Genomic DNA, 6899 nt, shown 5'->3' with positions numbered 1-6899 from the left:
GTGCAAAACGCGTCAGTGATTCTTGTACCACCCCACAGTCGTGTTTTGTGTACCCCATGATCCTGTATTTTGAATAAAAAGACGGATTTATCCATTCCGTAGTGCGGCTGTCCAGGTCTTCTTGTTCTCTTCTACTTCCACCGCTGGACCATGGGGGATCAAAGGATTGGATGAGTTTAAACTGCCAGCTCGTCCCTAGACAAAATGAGTAGTTGACCTGTGCAGTGCGGGTATAGCCCCACTGCAATGTCCCCACCCCAATGGGTGAGGACATTGCTGGATCCTGGCACAGGTACTGTATGTGTGTGTTTTTTAAAAATCAGCAGCTACAGTATTTGTAGCTGCTGACTCTTGCATTTTTGTTTACAGGGTGAAGATCCTCTTTAAGGCCGGTTCCCACTGGTGCGATGTCTGACATCGGATGTGATTCGCAGTGCAGTGCAAAATCACATGCGAGCTCTGTGCGATGCGATTTCAGCCATACAGATAGTAATCGGACCAAACTTGCACAGGATCCTTTTTTTGGTCCGCAGCAGAATCGGAACACCCATGTGATCTGATTCATGTCCGAATTTGCAGTTCGCACTGCCATATGCAAACTTATTTGGGGGTGTCGTTAACTTTTAATTGACACTCTCAGCAGTTGGTATAGGGCAGTGTGAACTGCCGCCGGGAGACATGCGATGAGGGAACCCGCAGTGGATTCGCAGGGTTCCCGCATCTCTGCAGTGTAAATCCGAGCCATAATGGGGACGCAGCAGCTGCACGGACACACCCACTGCTCCCAATTTGACAGCTGTGTGGGGGCTGGTGAATGCAGGTGGGGGTCCCTGAACGCACACTGTCTGTCAAATTGGGAACAGCGACTGTGTTCTTGTAGCTGCTGCGTCCCAGTTGACATGAATGATACTGGAAGCATGGATGCATGGAACACCTGTACATTCTGCACTGGCAAAACATGGCCCTCACATGTGTGTACACTTAAAGTGGTTGTAAGAGCTCAAGGTTTTTTACCTTCCTGCATGCATGAGTCTAGGTTCACATTGCTGCGGGTTAGCTAAACTCGGCAATGCAGTCTGACTTCAGCAAGGATTTGACAGACATTTGTGCAGATTCCTGCACAGATGTCTATACAAATCACCCCCGAAGTCGCCAAAAGTACTACAAGAACTACTTTTGGGAATCAGTGCGGTGCCGCAAAGTTGGCGCTGCACTGATTTGGACAGTGTCATTGCCGGCAATAGCCGCCGATTTGGCCTGCGGCTTTACCGGGTCTCTTCCTCCTCATTGGCTGAGACAGCAGCTACTGTCAATCACAACCAGTGAGCCAATGAGGAGAAAGCAGGAGCTGGGCAGGGCAAAGCCACGCTCTGTGTGTGAATAGACAAACAGAGCAGCAGCTCCGGAGCGAGCCTGCTCGGGTGCCCCCGCAGTAAGCGGCCTGCTGTGGGGGCACACAGCAGGAGGGAGGGGCCAGGAATGTCGGCTGGGTACTTGAGGAGGATCGAGGCTGCTCTGTGCAAAACCACTGCACAGAGCAGGTAAGTATAACATGTTTATTATTTTTAAATACATAAATAATAATAAAAAAACCTAGACTTTAGTATCACTTAAAGATAAAAAGCCTTCTGTGTGCAGCAGCCCCCCTAATACTTACCTGAGCCCCATCTTGATCCAGCACACAGAGCAGGTAAGAATGACGTGTTTTAAAAAAAAAAACAAAAAAAAAAAACACATAAACCTTTAATATCACTTTAAGTATGCCTGTGTGAACATGGCCTAAAGCTGAACATTCCACATACAATCTTATAGTGCAATCTACTTTAGAACTTACCATCTACTATGTAATGTAAGGGCCTGCCTGATTGGATACAAATTGAATGGACTGCTTAGATTCGTCCCCATATTACGTAATTTTGGTAAAGCTAAAGGAGATTGTACAAATGTTGTACAATCAGATTGTTTGGTATAGGACCAGCTTTAGGCTTGACTAAAATGTAGGTGTTGTGCATTGTGTTATATGCTGCTTATGTTTTTCAGGAATACTTTCACATAAACCCATATATGTAAACACAAACACTTAAGATTTCAAATTTTCAGAAAAACAATGAAAAGGAGAAGTAACACCCTGATGACAGTGTAAATAGTAAATGCCGGTTATCAGCTTTCCTCTCCTCATACTGACCGATAAGCAGCTTTCCTCACATGGGAGATCGTTCCCATTGGTGTGCCTGTCAGTGCCCTACAGTGATGCCCATCAGTGCCCACCAGTGCTGCTCACCAGTGCCCACCAGTGATACCAATCAGTGCCCATCAGTGATGCCAATCAGTGCCATCTATTAATGCCCATCAAGGCCGCCTAATAGTGCCCATCAGTGCTGCCTATTAGTGCCCATCATTGCTGCATATCAGTGCCCATCAGTGCTGCATATTAGTGCCTCCTCATCAGTGCCCATCAGTGCAGTCTCATCAGTGCACATCAGTGAAGAAGAAAAATTACTTTTTTACAACATTTTATAACAGAAAGTAAGAAAAACTTTTTTTTTTTTTTTTTCAAAATTTTTAAATACCACCAAAAGAAAGCTCTTTCTGTCTCAAAAAAATGATAAAAATTTTGTTTGGGTACAGCATTACATGACTGCGCAATTGTCATTCAGAGTGCGACAGCACTGAAAGCTGAAAATTGGCCTGGGCAGGAAGAGGGTGAAAGTGCCCAGTATTGAAGTGGTTAAATCCCATATCCCTGTATGTTGCGATCGTTAAGATGCCCATCTAAAAGTTTTTTTTAAACAAGCACACTCCCTGCTGATACCACTGCTTGTGGAAGGGAGTTCCAAATCCTCACCACTCTGACAGCAAAGAACCCTCTACGCAGTTAAGGTTAAACCGCGTCTCCTCCAGTTTCATTGAATGGCTGCATGTCTTTTTAAATTCCCTCCCATTGAAAAGATTTTTCCCTATGCTAGTAAGGTATTAGTATATCGCTATCATATCTCCTCTCAAGCGTCTCTTCTCCAGAGAGAAAAAGTTTAATGCTTGTAGTCTTTCCCCATAACTGAGGTCCTTCAGTCCCTTTATTAGTTTTGTTGCACTTCTCTGGACTCTCCACAGTTCCAGCAAACCCTACCTGAGGACTGGTGACCAGAACAGGATGGCATACTCAAACTGTGGTCTAGTCTTTGATCCTGTCTTCTCTGATCCTCCCCTTCTTCCACATTCCCCAATACATCTCATAATAAAACAGAGCCTTGGGAGCACTCTGCACATGCTCAGTTTGGTGTGTATTGCTAGAGCGTTTTTGTTTTTTGGGAGAGTGCATGTGACCAGTACAGGGCCAATCAGCACTGTCCAGAGAGAGGGTCAAGGGTCATGCAGCCTCATAGGACAGTCAGAGGCGAATGAAAACTTCTCCTACAAGCTTTAACCAGTGCTCAGCCAGACACTGATATAACTCACTGCTATATACTGTTGATGAGAAAAGGTATTTAACAGTTTATATTTACTAAAATTATTGCATTTCCATGTTCTGTGTACTGTTGGAGACCAGATATAGTAAATGAAGGGTCCTGGGTTTTGTAATCTACATTTCCCCCCATCTCTTCAATGCCAAAAAAAATGGTTATACTATTCCTTTTATTCACAGTTCCTTATATAGTACCCCTCTTTGTTTTCTCTCCATTTACCCTTCCCCGTGTTTTTCCATCAGAAAACCTGAAAAAAGTTACTACTGTCTGCATGAACCTGTCTAGATATCATACGGATAAATATATCAGACACTCTGTAAAGCTAGCCATAGACGCATCAAAATTCAAGGTGGATGGGGGAATCCTCCCCTTGCGCCAGTGGCGGAATTACCAGGGTCGCAACAGTCGCACTTGCAATGGGGCCCGGCATTCCGCCACTGTGGGGGGGCCCAGCGGGGTTGCTATTCACACACGGCTCTGAGTGGGGATCAGTGTCTGTCATGGAACAGTAGCACAGAGACACCGGCATTAACATTCTATTTGCCCGTCCGTCCTCTCTGGCAGGGGATGAGAGAGGACACACAGCTGATCTCACTGTTCCCCCTTCTCCCCCCTCCCTTCTCCTGTGTGCTCCGCGGGAAATGTGAGGTCCTTAGTTTCACACTTGACTGCCCGCGGAGCACACAGGAGAGGTGAGGGGGGAGAAGGGGGGAACAGTGAGATCAGCTGTGTGTCCTCTCTCATCCCCTGTGAGAGAGGATGGACGGGCAAATAGAATGTCAATGCCGGTGTCTCTGTGCTACTGTTCCATGACAGACACCGATCTCTGCTCAGAACCGTGCTGTCCTGAGAAGGCAGACGGCACTGATGGAAATTAATAGCAATCACTGATGAGCACTGATAGAAGGCACTGATGGGCACTGATAGAAGACACTGATGGGCACTGATAGAAGGCACTGATGAGCACTGACAGAAGGCACTGATGAGCACTGATAGAAGGCACTGATAGAAGGCACTAATGGGCACTGATAGGAGGCATTTATGGGCACTGATAGGAGGCACTAATGGGCACTGATAGGAGAAATTTATGGGCACCGATGAGCACTGATGGGAGGCACAGATGGGCACTGATAGAAGGCACTAATGGGCACTGATAGAAGGCACTAATGGGCACTGATAGGAGGCACTGATAAAAGGCACTGATGGGCACTGATAGAAGGCACTAATGGTAACTGATAGAAGGCACTGATGGGCACTGATAGGAGGCACTAATGGCCACTGATAGGAGGCATTTATGGGCACTGATAGGAGGCACTGATAGGCCACATTGATGAGCACTAATGGGCAGCACTGATAGGAGGCACTAATGTGCACTGATAGGCTGCACTGATAAGTGGCATTGATGGGCACTGATAGGTGGTACTGATGGGCACTGAGGAACACTGATAGGCAGAACTTAGGCAGAATTGATGGGCTTTGATAGGCAGAATTGAAGAGTACTGATAGGTGGCACCGATGGACGCTGTTAGGCGTCATTAATGAGCACTGATAGGTGGTGCTGATAGGCAGAATTGATGGGCACTAATAGGCGGCATTAATGAGCACTGATAGGTAACACTTGTAGGTGGAAGTGATGGGCACTGATAGGCGGCATTGATGAGCACTGATAGGTGAAAAGATTAAAAATGCAGCGCTAGTGTGTAACAAAGTGCGAAAGTGAAGTATCACCTCACGTGCAAATATAAAGCTGATAGTAACTTGTAGGTCAGATATCAACGTGAACAATATACAACAACAAGAACAAACAAATCAGGAAAGTTTGTCACAGACTTGGGTTGCTGAGCCTTTGTGCTTTCTGACACTATGCGATACTGTTTTTTATCCTTTACTTTTTATGTGATCACTCCCTGTACCCACCCAACTAGGTGGATTGTACTGTTGAGCTTTTGCTGTTTTAATAAATTTTTATTTTTGGATTTACGCACTATGTGGAGGCCCTTCTCTTCTTTCCTTTTATGGTTTGATGTGACACCATTTGGAGTTCATACATCCTATCAAGTGTGACCATCGGATGGGAGTCCAAGTTCGTTAGTCGGGCTGTCCTAGCTACACCATTTGCTTACCACGGATTTTGACAGAAGTATTGAGGCGTATCTCCACACCAGCTCCTTCCATCAAATATCTGCCGGATTGTTGAATCCAAACACCTAATTGACCCACCGCCGTATGGTGAGTGTGTCCACTTCTCATGGTAAGCGTACCCATTCCTTCAATATTTCCATCTTGATGCGGCAAATATATTATGAAGAGGTTATTCCTGTCACATATAGTGGTTGATTTACTATCATCAACAGGCATCATCTACACATGGGACTTTATTTCATTTTACTGAAGAATCTCCTATTTTTTTGGTTTAACACAGACAGTTTTAGTTGCAGTTTTTTTTTTTTTTATGCTGTCTTACATGGACATTTTCACCTGTGACAAACTTTCCTGATTTGTTTGTTCTTTTGTTGTTGTATATTGTTCACGTTGATATCTGACCTACAAGTTACTATCAGCTTTACATTTGCACGTGAGGTGATACTTCACTTTCGCACTTTGTTACACACTAGCGCTGTATTTTTATCTTTTCACTTGTTTGTGCAGTTTACTATACTGTTTATGCTAGCTGCTTTACTATTTTTTTACCTACTTTTAAGTTTTATCACTAGTAGCGCAACATTGTTTCATACTTCTGAGCACTGATAGGCAGCATTGATGGGCACTGATAGATGGCACTGATGATTGGGGCACTGATTATCAGTGTAAACAATTTACTGACATTCTTGACAGTTAACGGCAGTCCTTTCCTAACACAGACACAGCGTGGGAGGAAAGGGCTGCGGATAACCGGCAAGTCTGCTTACATGTGATCAGCTGATTACATGGTAAAGGGCCGCTGTGATCGCGCTGGATGCATGTCCCAGGGGTAATGCGGGAAGCACGGTTTTGGGAGGATGTCCATGGACACCCTCCCAAAATTGGAAGCCCAGGGCTCGGATGGAGGAGGGGCAGGGGGGGCCCATCATGGTTTCTTGCACCGGGGCCCTGAAGATTCTAGTTACGCCTCTGCCTTGCGCTATTGTATTCGGGCAGTAGGACTCTTCCGCTGTCAGAATACACTGATCAGCGCTGTCAGAATACACTGATCCGATCGAATGACAACAGGTCCATTCAAAATCATTACACTCCTCTCCAATTAATATATACGGTTATTGGGATTTTTGTTTACCAAAAATAGGTTGCAGAATACATTTCGGCCTAAACTGATGAAGAAATTAGATTTTACATTTTTTTATTGGGTATGTTTTATAGCAGAAAGTAAAAAATATTGTATTTTTTCAAAACTGTCAGTCTTTTTTTGTTTATAGCGCATAAAATAAAAATCGCAGA

The sequence above is a fragment of the Aquarana catesbeiana genome, linkage group LG01 (assembly GCF_042186555.1).
Source record: "Aquarana catesbeiana isolate 2022-GZ linkage group LG01, ASM4218655v1, whole genome shotgun sequence".
In the NCBI taxonomy this organism is placed as follows: domain Eukaryota; kingdom Metazoa; phylum Chordata; class Amphibia; order Anura; family Ranidae; genus Aquarana; species Aquarana catesbeiana.
This window is presented reverse-complemented; position numbering follows the sequence as displayed.